Consider the following 20000-nt stretch of genomic DNA (forward strand, 5'->3'; position numbering starts at 1 on the left):
ACAGGAACAGCAACAGCTCAGGAGCGGCAGGAACAGCAACCAGCTCAGGAGCGGCAGGAACAGCGGCAGCGGTAGACCCAGAAGGGACAGCCAAGACCAACAGCGGGAATCACATCAGCGGCAGGTACGGCAGGCCCAGCGATCGCCTCGTAGAATCATCGGCAGCCAGCGGAACCTGGGTCCTGGCGGCCAATTCCAGGGGCAAGCTGCTGGAACAGCGGAAGTCTGGGGCAGGCAACACGAAGAAAAAACAGGGCGGCGGCGGCAAACCCCACTCGGTACGGCTGCGGCCTAGTAGCGGCAGACGGGCGTCATCGACACAGCATGGGGAGTGTAGACCAGGAGGGGGGGGAGCAGCATAAGCGGCCGTTGGTAGTAGTGGAGACCGCCCCAGACCTCGCTAGACGCTGCAGCAGCCCGTGGATGCTAGGCACGCCCTGCCTCCGCGGTGGTCCATACCTGTCCAAGGTCGTCTCCCACGGATGTAGCACCTGCGGTAACATAGATAGATTAGTAAGAGGGGTTCCCTCACGCACGGGGGGAAGACATGCCCCACCCCGAACGCAAGGAAGACCCCAAATACAAAATACAACGAAGCTGAGCGGGGGGCAGGAAGGAAGACGAAGAATCGGATACCAAGGGAGTCGCGGGAGAGCTTTCCGACGACTTCCTGGCAGACCTTCGCTTCCCCTACCAGCAGCAGCAGTGAAAAGTAATATGAAAATGAAACAGAATACTGCCTTGCGATTCACTTCATAGAACTTAAGGGGAAAAGATCAATTCCCGGGTAAGAACGGAAACTTGATCCAATATATGATGCTATCATAAAATATATATGAAAATGAAACAGAATACTGCACTTGCGATTCATTTCACATAAAAAAAACGTAAGGATCAATTCCCGGGTAAGAACGAAAATTGATCCAAATTAAATTTCATGCAAATAAATAAATGAAAATGAAAAGAATATTGCAATTGCGAATCCACTTTCATTGCATTCTATTATACAAAATTAAAAGGCTCGTGCCGAGCGCAAACACACACTCGGTAACGAACGCACAGGGCAAACATATAATGAAAAGAGTACTTACATTTTCAATTACACCACTTTCGCCCAAAATACATGGACTCGGCGCGAGCGCGCCCGCCCTCGGCACCGAGGCATAATTCAAGGGTTCAATTCATGAAAAGAGAGGAAATCGCCGCATCTACGGCGTTTAAACTCCATGTTGGTTCATAATTAAGTAATGAAAATGAAAACAGTGTACTTACAGTTTCATTTTCAAGTCAAACAAACCATTAGTAGAAAACACAATATAAACAAAGCATACGACGATGAAGCGGGCAGAGAGCGATGACGAACACGTCCTTCACACCCGCGGCCGAAAGCAAAAGTGATTTGTTTACCTCCCAGTCGCGCGCGCGCGACTGTCGGACAAGCAGTTAACTACCGTTCTCCCCTTGTTCGAAGCTTACGACCGTTCCAGCTGCCGCTAGCTACTTCCTATTGTTAAAGGACCGATGGTTTGTATTACGTATCGGAACAAATACAGCTATATATATATCTGACAGGTAAGTTTCATGAACAACAGTTGTTTACTCAGTGAGGGAAAGTTTTCCAATTGTTGTGATGAAAGTGCCCCAGCGTCTGTGGGTACAAGTGTGCTGTGCGGATTTATCACAGGAAATGGTTAGTTTATTTACACAAGCGACTCCGTAAACATCGAGATGGCGTCAATCTTCTAAATATTTCGAGTTGTAAAAATGTTGAACGCGTTTTGGTGAGATTTGCACTGCGTTGGACACCCTTTTCACTACCCTCTGTTTAATGCTTTAAATTTGGCCTTAATTTCTAACTTTGGAGAAAATACTTACTTCGAAAGGAGCGTAGAGGTCTTTAGCTCTGTTTCTCACCAACAACAAGTCGCGACTGATGCCCATCTCCGATGTCAGGACGCGTTATAATGAACTTTTTTTGGGATTGTTCATGCTGATCGTACATGGTCCACTCTGTACCCCACGGTTTTTTACCCTATCTATCGCAATCAGGGATACGGCTGCCGTACCAATATCCTGTGCCTTGAATTTTCCTAGTGGCTACCTAGCTATAGGTACTTTTAGTGTTGCTAATTAAGAAAGCTGTGTTGTTTAGTATTAGCTATATTGGTAGGCTAGTAGGTATTAGGTAGGTAGGTAACCCCACATCTGCCCAGGCCCCCTCCCCCAACACAGACTCCCCCAAGTAACACTAAACATCGGAAAGGCTTGATACCTTGTTCTACAAACTAGCCTAGGTAGTAAGGTAGGTAATGAGAATTAGGAACCTAGGCTAAGCTAAGCTAAGCTAAGCTACCTAGGTAGGTACTACCCATCCCTACTACGAACCTATGTGTGTGATTCAGTAGCGAACCCTGAATTTACCAAAGATTGCCACTTAGGCGGAAAATTGCTTCACTTCTGCGTACCTTTGAAGACACTTATGGTTTTTTTTTATGACAACACGCCGGTATCACTAAGATTACCCGCTACAACTGACAGTTCCACAGAAAAGCTCGACCTGGAAATCAGACGGTTTGTTTACTTTTTACGCAGCCGGGAGCTCCGAGTAGCATGTGTAGCTATGTACCGGCACCTCACATTTCTCCTTCCTCTTTACCACATTACAAACAGTCAGGAATATGCATTACATTAGTAAACACATTTCATGAAAACGACATATAGATAAAAATAAATGTGGTGAAAATTTGTAATCTACATTTTGCAAACTTAGCTCTAACACAAAAGTGCCCCGCCAGTAATAATAAGAGAAAGAAAGACAAAAGAAACAGACTCTACATTATGGGTGATATTTTTTCAACATTAACCTAAAAAAAGAAAAACTTTTTGATGATTTTACCTAGGACGCTAAAACTAATATATGCTTCAAGAACAGAACATGTAATTCCAATACATTTAAAGTAAATTGGCTGCCTCATATAATGCGTGTCTATTTTACCACGTGTAGACATTATTTTAATTTTGGTCGTCTATTCTTGCACAAACAACAAAGTATGGTGAATATACAAGACAGTACAGACCTGCCCAAAAATATTTTGTTGACAGAGGCTAAACAGAGTAGACAAAATTTCTAGTTGCATTACAATTTTATATCTATAGACGTGAACAGTAAAACATAGAAGTTCAAAGAATTTAGATTACTGACAAAGTAGGGTATCTATTGCATAATATATTCTTTATCATGTGAGTATGTGAGCTAGTAAAACCCATCCGATTAACTCTATACAATATGCCCATAGGAGCAGAGTGAGAGCTAGAAGGGAAAATCCTATGACGCAGGACTCTGGAAAGGGAAGCGTTCGATCTGAAATTAATAAAACAAAAGTATGTGTATTAAAGTTAATGAGAACGGACTGTAGCTAAAGACAGTTTTAAACAGCCAGGAATAAGTAATATGTGAAGGGGAATCATATTTTAAAACCGTGAGTTTCCTGAATGGAACGGAGAAATGTCAGTGGAGTTGTGTGCGTGTAACAAAAGAATAGAAAACCTGAGTTGAGTCTAGGCTTCTACTCACAATATTGTGGACGGGTACTATAGTATATTCACATCAACTGTGTATTTGACATTGATGTCTAGGCCCGTCCCTTACGACGCTCCTGATTGGCTGCTGATAAGCCAGTCACAGGGCTGGAAACTCTCATTCTCTCTTGAGAGTGCACACGGACATGATATATGTTCTGTCTCTCTTGAGGGATACGTTTAAAAGAAGTATCCACCAGGAGAGGTGGTGGAACATACATACTAGCTATGTGAACTCTCTCGAGAGACTGAGAGTTTCCAGCCCTGTGACTGGCTTATCAACAGCCAGTCAGGAGCGTCGTAAGGGAAGGGCCTAGACATCAAATGCACAGTTCATGTGAATTTACTATAGTGGACATAAAGAGAGCACCCTAGTGTGACCATAACTGGATTGGAATACGTACGTAGAACATAGAATTTAGGCCTTAGACCACGCGCAGGGACCTATGATGGCATTTAGCGCCGGGGAAAATGATGCATCAATTGTTAGAAGTGGGGTGGAAAGTGAGATGGAAGAAAACGAATATGAAAGGAGGTGTAGTAAAAGGAATGAAAGGGGTCGCAGCAGCTAGAGGCTAAAGGGCAGCGGACGCCACTACAACTCCCACGGCCACGGGATGACTATATTTGTTAATGTAACTGAAACGTTCATGATTTTAGCATGTTGTCTCAAAGTTTGTTGTAGATTTCACCATCTAATTCGACAAGGTTTCATTTAGCTTTTTCCTATTTATCTTAATATTTGCATTAGTTTCTTTTTTTTCACCAGATAGTAATTAGTTTTCTATTGATGCAGCATTATTATGATTGCAAGTTACTTAAGGCTCTCTTTCATCTCATGAAATAAACCTAAACCATTTTGCCAAATTTATCTTCATTTGGCAATAAATCCTGAGTTTTTTTCCCTCATAAATCGTCCAAAAAGTGTTGCTTTTCGACAGCCGTCTCAATATCATTACAAAATATTCTCTACGCTATCAATCAATATACTTTGCTCTTAAAATTGTTGCCAAATACTGTCTGCCTGGCATCAAGGTTCGCCACATCTCAATTCCGATATTTTTCCTTTGCTTCTTTTATTTCTGCGAAATTACAGATTTCTAAAAAGTTCTGAATACATTTACCATTTTCATTCATCCCTATCATTATCATACCGACGCACACCTACCTTCCCTCGCCACTCTGTTATTATTTCGGTACTTTCCTCTCAAATTATACGCGCCAAAAGGATTTTGGACGGTACGCATTTCTTTGCCTCATTTTGTTTATTGATTTTTGTGTTTGCGATCGTGTCGTGTTTAATTGTGTTTAGTCAATCATATCACGTTCAAAATATACCATTTGATGAACAGCGCCTCTTAAACCATTCAGCCTTCCCTCTTATTTATCTATATCCAAACAATTATAAAAAGTATGAAAAATTCTTGCTTTTTTCGCTTCCTTTTTTAACCTGCATCTTCTCTATTGTTCATAACGTTTAAATTTTTCCATGCCCTCAATTTCATAATACATGACAACTCGAAATGCGCGCGTAACATAAATATAGCTTTCCTTTAGTTTAGGTAACATTTATTCTTGGTCGAATAACATTTATTATTCGAGCCACTTTAAACTTTTTTCAGTCTTTAATAATTTTCCAGTTCAACAGAATGTTCAACATACAGAAAATTATGCCAAATCCTGATATATTGTAAGCTTGAAAGTGAAGTGTTTATCACAGAGCAGGTCGCGTATGCATCCTCGATGCTAAAATATGGACTTGGAATTATATATATCTGTTTGGAATAGTACCCAGTTTATATTTCTTCTTCAACCCCGTGAAATATTGGCGCCAATGCGCAATAGGTATTCTTCTGATATCCTGACCAAGCTTTACGTATGAATAATATGTATTGACGATCGTGGTAGTTACAAGCCTTTTTAGCGTTTTAGATAAAAGCATTAAAAATGTATTAAGCAATATAGCATAATTTGCTTAAATATTTGGATCTTTACCTAGGTATAGTGATTGGCCAAATTGACCACAGGTTCGTCCACGAAACCTGAGTTCAGCACAATTTAATTCCATTTTCGGATATGCGTGGAACTTTGTCGATGACTCTCCAAAACAGACGTAGAACCATCCCTCTTTCAAGTACTATATCAAATGCTCCATCATCTAAGTCCAATATGTACTCCCTCTAAGACCCCCTGAAGACATGAGTGGAGACTGGGCGGGTTCTTGAGGCCTACCTTTCTTGTCTGTGTTTTGTCCTTACCGGGAGTGAAGAGTAGGTGGCAGTAAGCAAGCAGCTTCCGCGTTCCTCCTTTTATCTATCGAACAAAAAATTGTTAGTTAATTTCTTCTCTCTCTTATACTCTCTCTCTCTCTCTCTCTCTCTCTCTCTCTCTCTCTCTCTCTCTCTCTCTCTCTCTCTCTCTTACGTTGTTCATTTATCCGTCCTCAGTTCGTAAAAGTTCGTATATGATTTATTTCCTTCATTTATTTCTATTTCATGTATAGTACGTTGCGTCTTGCATTGCTTATTATATCAAGCTTTCCAAATAGTGACAATTTAATTTAATTCATTACATCGCAGTTTACCTCGAATATTATGCGTTCCAGTGAGCGAAGCTGTTCTCTCTCTCTCTCTCTCTCTCTCTCTCTCTCTCTCTCTCTCGGAGTATTAATGAGGACAGTGTAAGCGCTTCAGACAGAATCATTAGTTCTCTCAGGGCAATGCCACTTCGAGTAAGTCTTATAATTTATGAGCAATTTATGCAATGAACACGCCAATTCTAAAATCTTTGCAGCAATAATAATAATAAAAAAAAACTACGACGGGCGTGGTTTCGCAGGTGGAGTTAAGGATATCGGCTGAATAAAAGTTAATGAAAATGTGAAAAATCAAAAAAAGATTGCTCGAATTTTAGCTGATAGGAAAAAATATTGCTGAATAAAAAAAAATATACCTGATTAAGAGATGGACAGTTGAAATGAGTGAATTTATAGTATAGACGCAGGCTCGTGCAGCCGAGGACGAAAGACTACAGATGCAATTGCTATTCGTATGAATGTTTTAGGTAAAGTTTTCGCCGATAGAGGTAGAGTAAACTGAAGATTGTAACCAGGGATGAAACCGTAGAAAGAAAATAGGGAACATTTTTTCTGTAAACAATGACATAGTAATCATCTACATTCTTAGTTTTCTAAAAAGAAAACTATTGTGCTGGCTTATGCGTAGCATAAGTTAAAAGCGAAATATTGTCTAGACAAAAGTCCTGTCCTGTAGGAAACGCAAACAGAGCGCAAAAATACAACTCAAAAGCAGAAAGAAGAAAATTAACTGCAATTTTGCAAAGAGAAACGCCGCCAAAAACAGAAATAATTATGAGCGCAGGCAACAGTTTTATATCTTCCTCAGGAAGGGATACGCCCTTCGTAGCTTGCGTTTCAAAGGGTCTTCGTCTCACAATTTGTATGGAGAGTTTTAAAGATAAGACGAGTTCATTCTGTACGAGCGCGCTCGTATAGGCGCACAGTCGTTTAGTTTTAATTGTATAGAGCTATGTATTTTTTTTTCACTTATGTAGCTGATGTCACAAAATAGGTGTATAACCAATTGTGTCTTAATGTTAAAGAATGCATTTCATCGTCACACAAACGCATGCTCACGTGCGCGCACAGTTTTGTGCCATGTATCATGCAGTTGAATAGCAAGGATTTATCGGTCCAGACCTGACGCAAATGCTTTCATATGGCTCAGGCTCAGAGGAGCCACATTTCATAGTTTATCTCTCTCTTTTATGAGAAAGTATATCTTAGTTTTACCAGACCACTGAGCTGATTAACAGCTCTCCTAGGGCTGGCCCGAAGGATTAGATATTTTTCCGTGACTAGGAACCAATTGGTTACCTAGCAACAGGACCTACAGCTTATTGTGGGATCCGAACCACATTGTATCGAGAAACAAATTTCTATCACCAGAAATAAATTCCTCTGGTTCCCCGTTGGTCGAGCCGAGAATCGGACTTCGGACCTCCGAATTGGTAGCCGAGCGTGAAATGTACTCGGCCAATGGAACTTCATGAGTAATTAAATAAAGGGGTATAGAATAAACTCAACAGGAGAGAGTTTATTCTATACCCCTTTATTTATTTTCTCATAAAAGAGAGAGAGAGGTTTGTTTGAGTGTATTTGTGCATCATATGCCTTTTCTCTTATAGAAGGGGAAGGCACCAGAAAAGTACAGACCTCTGCGTTCTCAGCAAGTTTTTAAGGATGAAATTGTCAACCCCACGCCCTTTTTCTAGACCCGAACAGACCCTTGTGTAACTATATTTACACCTTACGAAACTGGTGGGTGGTAGGCCTGGAGCGATCCGAGGACGTAGCAAGCATGAGCCGAGGCGTTGGTACTAAGTAGCAATGTCTCAAAGAAACAAAATTGCCGTTTCTATTTAAATTAATTATTCGATTTTGTCCACGTTTGTATGGAACACCTGTATTTTATTAGTGAATACTATTTATTATAGTCGGTTTCATTTCATGTGTCCTCTCACAGGCGAAAATGTGTCACATGTACAAATGCAGCACGTGATACACTGACAATCAAGTGAATCAACGCTTCCGATATTGTTGGCTTACTGTAATAAATATCAAACTGTTTTTTTTTCAATAGTGTATTTTAATGTTTATATAGATAAAGAACCCTCGCCCCTTCTTATATCAATCATAAACCGTCGAGTTGTATTCCTAATACACCAACATAAGCACACAAAAGACGTCAAACAGTCACGGTCGATTTCTAGACTGCAAACATTCTACTCAGATCAAGCACAAACGAATGACGAGCTTTCAGTAATGGGGATTTGTCTCGTTAGTACAGCCCAGACTGTAGTGCCTGAGTGTGTTGTGGACTAGACTGAATGGAAGCCTTACATGAATCTTGATTATGCAACCAAAATTCGTCGAATTTGTCCACCCATTTCGTTCAGAACATGGCACTAAACTTAAAGTGATGTTTTGGGACTTAAGTAAATTGCGTAGTGCGGATTACCTACCTGTGAGAAATACCATGCTTGTACCGGGAAAATGAGAAGCAAGACTCATTATTCTGAGAGGTAGCAAGACGTCCCGGAAAAGAAAGAAAGAAAGAAAGAAAAAAGAAAAAACTACGCCAAGCGGGAATCGGAATATGGTATAATGATGAAGCGTCATATTTTCGTTCGTCCCAGCAGCAAGAACACTGGCTACTAATAGCATTTCATATATATTGCCGTAATATACGGTAAGAAAATGAGTTTAAAGATATGTTTAAAAGAGAAGCTGGCATAACAACAATTTTATGACATTAATTGCCTTTACATTTCTTGATACTTCCAAAGGCAGACCCTATTGTAGGTCCCTTGTGCTGGCCTAGATGAATTCGTAAGTCGGAAAACAGTTTTATTTTTCCTCTCGGGCAACAAGTTCGGGAGGGGAGCGCGAGTCTTCAGGGTGATGTTCCCGTTCAAGGCCAAGGGTGAAATAATAAGTCCAGTCCCTTTTTTGGGAGAAGTGCAGGTCCTGCAGGATTCCTAATAGCCTACTACTATTTGTTTGTCAGGGGAGAACCACGCCACGTGTAGCCGGACTGCCAAAGAATGAAAGCATATCGGAGCATATTATTTACACCCAAGATTCTCGTAAGAAGCTGTCAGAGTAAGAAGATATGTGCCGAGGTAAAGTGGAGTATGTATTGAGAGGTGGAGTTTTATTGGGATGTCTGAAATGTAGGCTAGGATAAGTCAAGTTTTGCGTCTGGCAAAATTAGGGTAAGTTGTCTGGTGGTGGTAATCTAACTTTGGAGAAAACGTTATGTCCATTGTACTGCCCCAAGAGTTTTTCTTTTATTTTTTTTTCTTCAGAATGATGATGGAACTAACGTACTTTCTTTTGTCTGGGACCGATAGTAGGTTAAGGTTAATGTTGTATTCAGTAGGTGGTACTATGGTGATCAATTCATCTACCAAGTGAATACCATTTGTTTTATATACCTTTGATGATCGCAAAGTTGTATTAGTGTATCAAAGTCTATTTCATTTGTTACCCACAAACAGCAATCAGGGTGGCAGTAGTTTAAACTTACTAGGCAAATCCTTACCCACACACCTCCTTAGAACCCGACACCGTGAATTCAGATGCAGTTGGTAAAGCTATAAATGAATATTTTTTATTTTCTGTTGGTGTGCTATAAACACCGTAGGTGGTGGCAGCCTACCCGAAGTGAGTTCCGACGAAAAGGCCGACGACGAACCCCAACCCCCCTTACTCACAAGACCAATGTCTCAAAGCTTTTCCTTGTGCCTAGACCTTAGCCCTGATCACGCATAGACCTACGCTCAAAAACTCTTCTAATCCCAATATTTTCTTATTTAAGCTTTATTCTATGTATTGTTTTATTGCATGTATATAAAAAATAGTTTATAACGATACCAACCTTTAATACTGTTTACGGACAGAATATAAGCGTAATATAAAATTTAGGGCGAAAGCCAAGCGGTACTTATGAGGTCATTCAGCGCAGAAAGGAAAATTGTGAATAAAAAATCACAGCTGTGTGACAGTAGGACAACCTCGCAGTCGCACTATAAAACAATTGTCAGAAGAGAGTAGGGACCGAAGAGACGCTGCAAAGACCCATAAGTAATGCATACAATAAACCGTGCGTGAGCTGCACTGACAGCTCCCTACGTGGAATACTATTTACCGCCAAAACATGAAGCATGGATCAGTGAAGCTAGGCCTATGGTACTGATTCGCCAGGTATTTTATTTTACCGAATTTTCAAGCACGCACTCATTCCATGACAGTCAAAATTACTTTCTTATTGTAACGTTCATTTATTTATTTTATCTCATTATCGTTTCAATGCCGTTATTTAGTAAAATAATCCGAAAGTGCCCAAGCACTGGGCTATCATCAATTATTTGCATGCTCAAGAAAAAAAGATGAAACCGTATAAATATGCACTAAGAAAACCACAATATTGTCTTACTATATTGGGCGTAATGTCTGTCCGTCAGTCTGTCATTCAATCACGGCCAAACGGCTGGTCCGATGGGCATGAAACTTGGCAGGGTTATAGTGGATACCCCTAAGATGGTTTATAATGGGGTTTCATCCTACCTCCCCCCGCCCCCTCCGAAGGGGGTGGGGGTGAGAGGGGATTCCCTGAAACGGAGCTGGTTCTGCCCGTAGACTTAGTTACTTTACGAATTTTCTCACAATTTCTGTATACGTATGTTTGCTAGTTGCTTTAATGCCAAGTTATAACTGAAATATCCCGCCAATACAGCAGTGGTAGTTCCATTCACCTTCTTGCTTATTTCGAATATTAAACTACTCGAGTAATTTACGTGCAAGATATTATTGAAACACCTCTTATTCCCACTCGCCTAGCCAGATGTCTTTTTATGTACCTATATTGAGATATGAAAATAATTGTTTAAAGGTCATCGTTCGTTTGTTATTTTTACCTCAGAATGTTTGTCACAAGCTCGCCATTCGAGCCATTGCAATGTTATATTATCGACATAAATCGGCATGATTATGATTGACATAATTGGGCATGAGGATTTTATATAATGTAAGTATTCATATGTATCACAGGAAGCCTACGATGACGGAAACGTTGATTTCAGCCAATCAAGAGCTAACCGTGCATATGCCACACCTACCTAAAACCCCGTTAGTTTTGGACGGATGGAATGGAACAGACAATACTAGTTAGAAGAAATCTATTGAAACAAATGTATGTAAATTAACTGTAATAAAATATCAGAGATTCGTCGAAGAGTACTTAATAAAAAGTTTAAATATAAAGGCAAATGCATCTGGTCCTTTATAAATATGTGCGCGACAGGAAGGCTACGCGCAGAGCATGCGATAAGGAATTGGCGGCGGGAAAATCAAACTCATCGGTCATACTAGATGGCCCCGTAGTGGGGTAGGGCCGTCAGTGCACCTCATTCGGTGCAATGTAGGCATTACTTAAGTTTCTTTGCAGTGTCCCTTCGGCCCCTAACTGCAACTACTTTATTCCTTTTACTGTACCTCCGTTCATATTCTCTTTCTTTCATCTCACTGTCCGCCCTCTCCTAAGACTTGATTCATAGTGCAGCTGTGAGGATTTTCTCCTGTTACAACTTTCAAACCTTTTACTGTCAATTTCCGTTTCAGCGCTGAATGGCCTTAGTTGCCTCAGTGCTTGGCATCATGCCAAAAATCTATATAAATCAAATCAATTCTTACTAGATGAGCTTCTCACTTGTCTTTTGCTTCAGGACTGACTGCAAATCAGCTATATAACAACTACTTTTGTTGATTAAAGCAGAATTGAATGCAGTTGCAAAGGTAGCTAGAAAAATTCTTTCTTTTAATTGTCTTATAAGGTGAATGGTCTTTCAACAATAACTACACAAACAGTGAAACTAACGAAATCCTCGGCGATTGAAGGATTTTAAGTTATATCGATGTTTTTTTTTTAGTATAATAATCTGGCATTTATGTACGTTTTCTATAAAAGCATTAACATTTGTCTTACAAATGTATTTTCATGGGTTACTTGAGTAGAGTCCCCTTTTCCTTTCCCATTGATTAAAGTATCACATTTAAACTTAAATGTAATACTTCATTTTCATTGATCCTATTATTAGATTTGGTGGGCGGGGGAATATCACCTCTGACGTAGGAGAAAACGACCTTCGTGGCCTGGCAACTCTGATATCGAGTGATTCGTGTCTCAGACTTTCTCCTTAAAAGTTAATATATCATGCATATGTAAGTGACAATAGTAAATACATATTAATTGATTTGTTCTAGCATAAAAAATACTGACAGACGAACACATGAGCAACAGCAGAAAGGATGGAAATGAATAGTATTAGTTACCTCTTCATACTCTCGAAATATGTAAACATTTTACACCAAACGGTACGTAAATTATCTTTATGGCAGTTACCCTTCTTAAGGACGGACAAAAATCGCAGTTCCTTTAGAGTAATTTTCTTCCCGCTCTCTGTACTTCCAGAAACACGACTGTGTTCTGAAAATTATCTTTTAAATTATCCCATCTATGTAGTCTTTGCATCCAATAGTTCTTTGAGCTTAACCAGATATGGTAACTAAGGACAACAGATTTTACCCTTCTCGGAAAACTCCAGAGATTCTATCTTTTGTTTTTTCATAACAGTCAATATGATGCTCTTATCTTTGGTTTTCTTCTGCCTACTTTGAAATGTATTGAATAAAATAAATGCTCCTCCTCTTCTCCGACACACAGAGGGTCCCCCCCCACTCCTCCTCTCTCTCTCTCTCTCTCTCTCTCTCTCTCTCTCTCTCTCTCTCTCTCTCTCTCATTCTGCCTGTTTGCGCCGCGTTTCTGAACTGTTTGTGACATTTGGAAACTGAATGTAATCGTCCGACGACGATCATCTCTGTCCCTGGCGAGATGAGGTTAGTTTGTTTACTGTACAGATTCATATTCCTCGGAAACTATTTAGGTGACAATGGGGAGTATGGTTTATTTACTTTACAACAATTTTCATTTAGAGGAGAAAGAGTTAGAGACGTCAAATCTGGATCTAAAGCTTTGTAAAAAAGAAAGAAAAAAAAAACATCTATTGAGGCAAGCCATTGTTATTAAGTACTGGGACCAGTTTTGTTTCTGGTGCATTGATCAACAATTACAGCAGTTAATGCAAGTGAAGCTCACGGGAACAAATAATACTTTCATGGAAGTGACGTCAGGCAGCAGAAAAAATAATGCATTAAATTTAGAATCAGGAAAACCTTTCTGGAATAATGTTGAGGTATTCAAGGATGTTAGTTCAAGATCATCAACCTTATTAGAAATAGATATATATCATTATTTCATGTTGCAGGTTTAATTACAACACGTCTTCTTCGATTGATTTAATCTACGTGCAAAGCGACCGTGATCTACGCTCGGCCAACTGTTCCTTCTCTCTGCGATAGACGTCTTCGATACCTTTAGAAGAATTTACTGTTGGGTGGGGGGGGGGGGGGGCGCCAAGGAAGCCGTGCGTAGGCTAGGATGAATGCAAGTAGGTAATTGTAGTATTCTTGTGGTATATAACGCATGTAAATTGCTTTTGCGATATATAAACATGTAATGGAAGCGACATACTAACAACGAAAGAGAAGACCCTAGATGTGCTATAATTTTTTCTTTTATATATAGTTCGTTTGTTTGTAGAGGGCGGTGATTGCTTAAAAGAATTGATAGTTCATTTTAAGACGATGGCAACGCTTTCGGACACATCTAAATATGTTTTGAACTTGGGCAGACGTTAACTCGCTTCTCTGAACACCTGGCTGCAAAAAAGCCAGCGGTTTCTCCTTATAGGGAGGAAGGTTTGAGACTTTATCATTATATACATCTCCTTGTCGTTTTCTGGTGTAAAGGCCATATAATATGGCCATGAAGGACAATGTGTGATCTTGATTCAAGCCAAGAATAAATAGTGTGTGGCGTTAACACACACACACATTATTAGTACTAGCAAACCCAAATCCTAATCCCTATATGGCGGTAAACGCCTACGTCTTCTAATTACCTGCAATAGTGGAGAATCGCTTTTGGAACTGACGTTAATGATTATTTTTTTCTGTTTGGTGTTCAACACCTGGGAAACCCTGGTGCAAGTCGTCAGGTTGGGTAATCCACACTCTTATGGTCTAAGGCTTGGTATGTGGGTAACTGACCAGGTTAGATTTTTTTTCTCTTTTTTGTTAACTCTAAGTGGAGATCGTAGGCGGGGTTAAGTCAGGGCAAGAGGAGGTATCAAGGGTCAGGTGCAGCGGGTCAGGGTGGTCAGCTAGATGTAAGCAAGCATCTTAAGGCGTGCAAGCATAAAATTGAACAAAAGAAACCAATTATATATGTTTCGCTGATTGTGCAAGTTCATACAAGAGATTTTAGTGCAATGACATTCACAATTCCTGTAAACAAAAAATGAGAAATCAAGGGTTCTTTAAATGGAACTCGACGGGATTAAAAAGCCGTCTAGAATGAGCGAGAATCTTTCCGCTCGGAGTTAAGAGGTGTGTGCGTACGTTTGTTCATCATTATGCAATGCACGTACGCAAAGAGGGCGTGGAACGAGGGAGGAAGTGAGGTGGGTGATGAGGGAGGGAGGTAGTAATGCACACGTGCGGGGGTGGGAAGGGAAACTCCAATGAGTGGCAGCGCGTGAGTTCGAAGCGGGAGAGCTCACGCGCGTGCGCGTGTTTACCGTAGCGTGCGGCAGGCAAAATGCCCTTTGCCTCCCTTGCCTTACCTGTCTGTCTCAAGTTCTGAGGATGTCCGCCTCTGGGAAGGGCAGAAACGATTCCCAGCCCATTTGGATGTGACAACGCCTTTCAGCCGTATAATAAAGTTAATATATTCGTGTCCTATGGCAATGTGCACTCCTCCCATCTTCATAATGAATATAAACACGATTATGGAAGCGAGGGTTCCCTACAAGGCGGGCCCTAGGCTCAATGACTAGCTGTCAGTGGAGAGGGGCACACGCGCCTTGAGTCGAAAAGTGAGTCTACAAGGGGCGGGAAACACGTGGTCCTGCCTCATATGTTCGGAAAAATGATTAAAACGCCTGTATGGGCCTATGGTAGGATTATTCAGCCTTAGCTTTGCCTTAGACGAGTAAAAAGGCTGGTTAACATTGCAGGTGCAGGCTGCTGCCACACGGGTCAGCAGGCTAGTTGTAAAGTGAGACGACCAGTATGCCAAATAAGGGGATGGATTTGTCGAGTATGTGTGGCTGTGTGGTTGGGGTCGAACCAAAATTAGAGGAGCAGCATCGTACAGCGTGTGTGTGTGTGTGGACGCTATAGTGAGTGCTATCTGCGGCGGCCTGTCTCTCTCGCTCTCTCCCTCTCTCTCTCTTCTCTCTCCCTCAGTGGTACTCCCAGTTGTCCCACAGTGGTACCTACTTGTGTGGGAACACCCACACCGCACCCCCACCCTACCCGTTTCACGTTATATTTCGTTAAAACCATTTTGTCGTTATACAATCTGAAAGGAAAACAAAAGTGGGAGAAGTCGACTCGAGCAGAGAGCAAGTGGTGTTGAAATCAGTTCGTTTTATGACGCGTAATTTCAGTCGTAGCAGTGTATTGAATATCGATGCTGATGATCGCATAATTATCTCTATTTGTTATATGGTCATTCCTTTGAGAAATGAAGTGGTGTAATGGAGCCGATATGGTGTAAGCATCTCTGTAAAAGCAGCGAATCGCGACGGGCCTCCCTCCTTGTTAGAAATGCTCACAAAATGTAACTGGCAAAGGATTAAATCATCGTAGGTAAGTCATTATTTGTAAGAATTCTCAAGAGTGTAATGTCTGTTGTCTCTTAATAGTCCTATGTTTGTAGCAGGTGGTTGGGAGGTTGTGAACCTTCAGTAGTGGTGGCTTGGATCGTTAAGTAGATTCTCACGGGCGTGGGTGGAGAAGAAGGATGATGTTTATTAAAGGCCACTAGAGTGTAATGAGAGTTGAATGGCATTTAATAGTGGCGAAATAGTGATTGGGGGGCTTTTTGTGCGCTCCGTGTGGGAATTACGTCACTACACAGACTATCCATCCCGCGGGCAATCGTCATCCGAGAAACGTTCGTTATGAATGAACGGTTTTCTGCCTGCCTCTTCATTTCATGACTTTCTTCGTCGCCTAAAATATGCTTCTAGTTTCGTTTGGACAGAAATAGTGATAAGATCTCTTTCGTAAATCATATTCCGTGCTTTACCGTAACAAGACGTTGAATGGCTTGCTCGATCATTGGCCATCTTCGACAGCAAGAATGAATATTTTATTCTGGTAAAATTGTATTGATATACTCAGCCCCCCAAAAAAAAACAATCCCTGCAGTGTTCTCTAAACTGTTTCATGGTCGGTCGAACTCTTAAACACGTTCCTTTTTAATATTTCAGAGTAATTGACTTCATGTTAGTTCAGAGGTTTCGTGGCCAAACTACCGATAATACATGTGGATAACTAATATACAGGAAAGTTCATGGAACTCTTTGCTGAACATAAAATCAGAGTGAAAGGCTGACTAACCATTCTTTTTTAATTAATATTATTTTAAATAAAATCTTATTAGAAATTGAACATAGGCTGGGCAGTTACGATGTAATGATGTTCGGTTGCCATGATGGTGTTGTTTTTAGTTTGTGCTAACCTTGTCTAATAGTTGCACGTGGTCATAAATTTAGTAATAATCAAGTGAACATCAAAATAATGCATTTTTAGCCAAATAACGATGATGTGCTTGAAAATCACGTATTGTAATGCGGTGGTTGTATGCCGTAGAGTTTTTCGCTCAGCAAACGATTGCTGACAGTCTTGCAATGAGTGCATTCTCTTCCTTAAACTACGAGTTGTGTAGCTGTGATATTATTTTAGAAAAATTAGATTTAAATACGAACTTCCAGGACAAAACGTGAAATGGCTGATTAGTAACTGCAAATTTATCATAATTATCACGCAGCCAGAGAATATATACATTTTTAAACAGTTGCAAGGGAACACTTAAATGGCGGTGAAGAAATGTTTGAGTTGTTATCGAAGCAGAGGATTTCTTATGACAAATTTCATCCTGGTAGGTTGAATAGTACCTCGTCGTGGACTTAATTCCCATTCACTTGTATACGGCGACTACATCTTGACGGAGTACTGATAACTCACAGCGGTCTCTCTCTCTCTCTCCTGCTACTTACTTGCGTGGTGCGTAGGCCAACCTGTCTGATGAGAGAGAGAGAGAGAGACTCGTCGATCATCAATTTTTTTGTAGGAATAATTGTTTAGAACTTGAGTACATTCAGTTCTCTCATGACTCGATCAGCTTAAAATCCTCGAACTAATGTTGACACTTGCATGTCAGTCCAATATTTCCTTATACAATAAAGACGACATAATTCAAAACAAGACATTATTTTTCCAATATTCACTTTTTTTAGTCGTATCTGAAAAGAAGTTACAGTATCACTAAACAATGAAGTGACGGGGATCCATTGCGAGCGGCAGTGGCTTAAGTTAGGCAGGAGGGTCAGTGGACTGAGTGAATACTTCACTCGTTTTTTTTTTTTTCTTTTTTTTTTTTTTTTTTTTTTTTTTTAGTCCAGGACTGGAGGAAAAAAAAGTTAAAAAAGAGGTGTGGTTTTCATCGAGTTTATTTTCATAGTACGTGCATTGTAGATAAAAGTGCATGGGTATATATATACCTTTGTCGGTAGCGATCTCTGTTCATGGATACATACACGAAGATTTTTGTTACCAAAACCAAATTGAACAATGAAATATATATATATATATATATATTATATATATATATATATATATATATATATATAAATTAAAGAAGTAACAGCGGTTCTATGCGTTGTTGTAGCTGTAGCAGAGGTATCGATGTTTTGTATGAACCGTAAAACTGTTGAAACCTTCCAAATGTAAAGGCCGACGGGGCTGGAAACTTAGAGACCTTTGTAGGACAGACCAGATGAGCGAACAGGATATATATATATATATATATATATATATATATATATATAATATATATATATATATATATATATGTAGGGGGAAGGTGTGAGACTAGCTTTCATTTGACGACTAAACCATAAAGATGAAAGAGATATCTTCAGGGTTTTAAAAGAATCGACTTGGAAGGCAAAATGGGTACGAATTTGGCGTAAAAATGAAATAAATATAATTCTAATAGTTATCATATTATCATATCCGCTTCTCAGACATCGGTGCTATGGTTTGTCTGTTGTGCTCCGTCGAGCTTTGATTCCAAATGCCCTGTGTTCTAGTAATAGGCTTATTGCAGTTTTCATCTGTGGATTGACCTCCGATTGCATAGCAGGTTTTTAGTTTTAAAGCGATGTACCGCCGGAAAGATAGATTCAATTCCTTGACTATACATTTTAAGATTGAACCACACAGTGGTAAGCAAGAAGTCTTGTGACCCGTATCAGTAAATATTTATATTCAGAAGGAACAATAGCACGTTATGTGAAGGCTACTGTAGTGTGTTTTCATTTCGTCTTAATAAACTGACCTTGTCTTTAGTTTTCTCCGTAACGGGTAATGCCGTCAGTGCACCTCACGTGGAATATTGTAGGCATCATGACTTGAGCGTCTTTGCAACGTCCCTTCGGCCCCTAGCTGCAACCTCTTGTATTCCTGTTACTGTACCTTCGTTCTTACTCTCTTCCTTCCATCTGACTTTCCACCCTCTCTAACAATTGTTTCAAAGTGCAACTCTGAGCCTATGAGGTTTTCCTCCTTGGAATGCTGCCTAACCCAATTTAACCTAACCTAACCGGGGCTGGTGCAATACGATAGTAGATTCACATCACCCGTGCATTTGACGTCTAGGCCAGTCCCTTACGACGCTCCTGATTGGCTGTTGATAAGCCAGTCACAGGGCTGGAATCTCTCAGTCTCTCGAGAGAGTTCACATAACCAGGATGTATGTTCTACCTCTTTTGAAAGACGTTTACCTCAGGAGAGGTGGTACATACATCCTGCCCATGTGAACTCTCTCGAGTGACTGAGAGTTTCCAGCCCTGCGATTGGCTTATCAACAGCCAATCAGGAGCGTCGTAAGGGACTGGCCTAGACGTCAAATGCACGGGTGATGTGGATCTACTGTAGTACATACATCGGAATTTGCTTCCCGGCCACACACCACAGCCCTGTGCCCTCATCGTTTTCTTCAGTCATATATCTGTTTGAAGGGCTCTTAATGAACTCGTTAACCACTCACATTACAAATGTATGCCTTCCAGATCAGTATTCAAAGCCCTCTTGAATGTTTACTATGAAATATAAATTAATTGCTAATTAATTACCAAGTCAAAATCAACGTCAACGTTCTGCTATTAAAATTCAGTCGAATGCCCCATGTCGGGTACCAGCATCCTCTTGCTAGTACGATACAGAGTTCAAGTTTTTATTCGTTTATTATCACACGATCTAGCCAATTTCCATTGCCATAACAGTCAGTAGGGGGAATGTCCTGCAACCTCGTTCATTTCTGTTACTGTACCTCCGTTCATATTCCCTTTATTCCATCTGCTTTTCCACCCTCTCTAGCGCTTGTTTCGTAGTCCAATTGCGAGATATCCTTTCTGTTACACTTTTCAATCCTTCTTACTGTCAGTTTCCGTTTCAGCGCTGGATGACCTCGTAGTTCCTAGTTCTTGGTGTTTGGGCTAGATTTTATATATTCCAATGATCCGTCGACACTTAAGTAGGTGAGACTACCGCTCACTCTGTACGCTATGAGTCATGGTGACTACTTATATTGACCGGTGAGCAGTTGCAAGAAGCAAGTGTAGCGCTCAGAGATCACCGAATGAGA

General features: G+C 40.5%; 2 protein-coding genes across 2 annotated transcripts in view; one reads left to right on the top strand and one right to left on the bottom strand.

The window, feature by feature from the left end:
- Positions 1-14929, bottom strand: part of LOC135226968 (ATP synthase mitochondrial F1 complex assembly factor 2-like) — a 76963-nt gene extending 62034 nt beyond the window's left edge. The window contains exon 1 of the mRNA XM_064266672.1: positions 14905-14929. The gene's annotated coding sequence lies outside the window, so the exon portion shown is untranslated. The remainder of the gene's footprint in view (positions 1-14904) is intronic.
- Positions 14930-15152: 223 nt separating this feature from the next.
- Positions 15153-20000, top strand: part of LOC135226967 (uncharacterized) — a 151058-nt gene continuing 146210 nt past the window's right edge. Inside the window, exon 1 of the mRNA XM_064266670.1 lies at positions 15153-15934. The gene's annotated coding sequence lies outside the window, so the exon portion shown is untranslated. The remainder of the gene's footprint in view (positions 15935-20000) is intronic.

This window comes from Macrobrachium nipponense, chromosome 15 (genome assembly GCF_015104395.2).
Source record: "Macrobrachium nipponense isolate FS-2020 chromosome 15, ASM1510439v2, whole genome shotgun sequence".
Lineage (NCBI taxonomy): Eukaryota > Metazoa > Arthropoda > Malacostraca > Decapoda > Palaemonidae > Macrobrachium > Macrobrachium nipponense.